This window comes from Triticum dicoccoides, chromosome 7B, assembly GCF_002162155.2.
Source record: "Triticum dicoccoides isolate Atlit2015 ecotype Zavitan chromosome 7B, WEW_v2.0, whole genome shotgun sequence".
Lineage (NCBI taxonomy): Eukaryota > Viridiplantae > Streptophyta > Magnoliopsida > Poales > Poaceae > Triticum > Triticum dicoccoides.
The window spans coordinates 509,942,928-509,945,582 of NC_041393.1; positions in this window are offsets into that span (position 1 = coordinate 509,942,928).

Consider the following 2,655-nt stretch of genomic DNA (forward strand, 5'->3'; position numbering starts at 1 on the left):
TCGAGCGTGCTGCCGCCCTGCCCTATCCCCATCGCTGGCAGCGTCTCCGTTCAGCTCCGGCCGCCGCCCTCCCTCCGACCACCATGGCTCCAACCACTCATTCACGAAAGCAGGATCCCCCCTGATTCAGCTGTTCTCCTCCACTCTCTAGATCAGGTTCGTCCCCGTAGACCCCCTGCTCCTGGGCGTCTCCATCCCTTCTCAATCTCCCACCAAATGTGCTTCCAGGTTGTGCCTGCAAGTAGTCATGGAGACTTTCTTTCTCCATAGTCTGTGATTTGGGCTACTGCAAGTAAAAAAGTTCACCATGTGAGAAGGAGTCAGTGCAATATACTGTAGGTAATATGTTCATCTTTTGCGTGACCAAAAAATTTCATCTTCTGAAGGTTGAAGACAAATGGGCTATGAAGCTTTAGATAAAAATGATTTGTTTCTGTATCTATATTCTAGTATTCAGCATGAGCAGAAAGTTTGCTCCTTCGCCTCTAGCCACCGGTAGTTCATTGTCAGTACAGGCTCTGAAACTGTCAGTACAGTCCGTTCACCGCTGACACACGAGGCCGTTCAACAATGCAATGATGAGGTCTGGACTTTCCCTTGACTCTTTTTATGTAGCATTTTCTGAAAAATATCACACTTTCAACTGCCTCACGAGTTCAAAAGTCTAAACAAAGAAAAGCTGAAACTAAAGTTCAGGAACTGTTTCTTTCAGAAATTGAACTATTGTAAAGATTGTAAATTGAAGTGTTTGTTCTTCTAGGTACTGGCACTACAAAATACAAAGACACTTAGTTTCTATTAATTATTTTAGTTCAGTTCAATTTCTTGTTTTAGTTCAGGTCAATTCTTATCTTAAGTTTCAGCTCGGTTCAATTCTTATTTTACACTTCAGTTCAGTCCAAGCTTTGGCAGATGACGGCCGTGCCAAATCTATAGTGGCAACAAGAGGGTCAAGTCGCTGTGGTTGGAGGACAGCACCCTGCTGCTGCTCTGCATTAGATACAAGCGCCGCATCGAGCGGCTGTCCTCTACTGTGACACACGAATAGCTACTGCTGCATCAGTATGTGTGTGTTGCCGCATCAGTACGTGTGTGCTGCCGCATCAGTACTGAAACTCTCCCTCGGACGAGCCCATGCGGGAACCGTGGCCTCCACCACGTTTGGTCGTCTCCGTCCTTGTTATCTTCTGTACAGTGTGTTGTCGACTCCTTCGTTTCAAGCCAGTTTCTGGCCGACCACATACTGCTTGAACTGATGAGCTTGAACTACATGTGCTGCTAGCCATTTTGTGTTACTTGAACGGCCGCCCTGGCATCATCAAAATCTTGATTTATTGGGTGGGCAAGGCGTGTCATGCAGGGTAGCTGGAAGGGAGGGGAAGCTCGTTGCCTTGCCATGGTTCTAGCGGGAGCCGGGCGGGCTGGTGTACATAGAGGATAGAGGCCCTGGCCTCATACGACCAGGTTTGTATCGATACTCCGGCCAACTCCATTGATCTTCTCAGTAAATGCTCCACTGGTAACTCCATTCGAAGTTTTGTCAAGTTTTATTGCCATGCTCTAGCCTCACATCACATTTTTTCCAGTTCTGCTCATACTGTAAGTTTGTTGAAACCTACCTAATATATAGCTAATTCAACATCCGACATATCTGCTGTAATTGTGTGTCCACACCCTCATATTCTTGTACAAAAAAGAAAATGAATGTTAGAGTGGGTGATTAAAAAATCAATGTTCTTCTGTTATTCGAGTAGGCACCTGAAAAAAAATGTTCATCTTGGTTAGATGAACCAAATGGGCTGTGTAGTTCTTCTGTTATTTGAGGAGGCACCTGAAAAAAGTAAACAGAATAAATAAGATGGCAGTAACAACCGAGTTGACTTTTTGTAATTTTCTGTGTACGATTGCAGTACTTTTTGTAAGAAAACACATGGTACTTTGTAAAAAAAACATTCTGAATCTATTTGGACTGACCGTTCAGTTGGCAGCGTTCATGCTGCTGCAAATGTGGTCGTTGGGGCCAGTCAATTGGAAGATCTGTAGCTCCTCAGTCCAACTTATTGCTTAGCTACCGACCACTCAAAAAATAGTAGCATGCAGGCCACCCCGTGCTCCGCCCCCTGATCCGGCATTTTTGGTATGAATTTGATGAATCTTCTTCATGCTCTGTTCTTATCCATCTAGAGATTTCTGCTCATGTTGCCTGTTTTGTATTGCTTGTACCTGTTTCGTTCCTGCATGCATGTATCTGTTTTAATGTTTTGAGATGGCTATGTTTAGATTACTTCCAACTCTGAAGCTTTACATGCATATTTGCGGATGGGATTTTCAGGTACTAGTTGGAACTGTATCTAACCCATACTAAAATGTTTCAGCAGTTCAACAGGGGCGCGGGGTTCAGTTCGATGACGATAAGCCAGGCAGCTGGCCTTCACATCACGAACTGGTGTCTTAGTACAACCCTACGCTACAAGGCACGCGTACATCCACTTCATGTGTTAGTAAAAAGTATTGTGCATTTGCTTGGCAGCTTTGCACTCTAGATACATCACTTGGTAAATCAAAAATATTTTGTTGTTCACTTTTTGTGTTTTGTTCAATAATTCTCATGCTTTCTTTCGTGAGGGCTACAAATCATAGTGCTTAAAATACCGA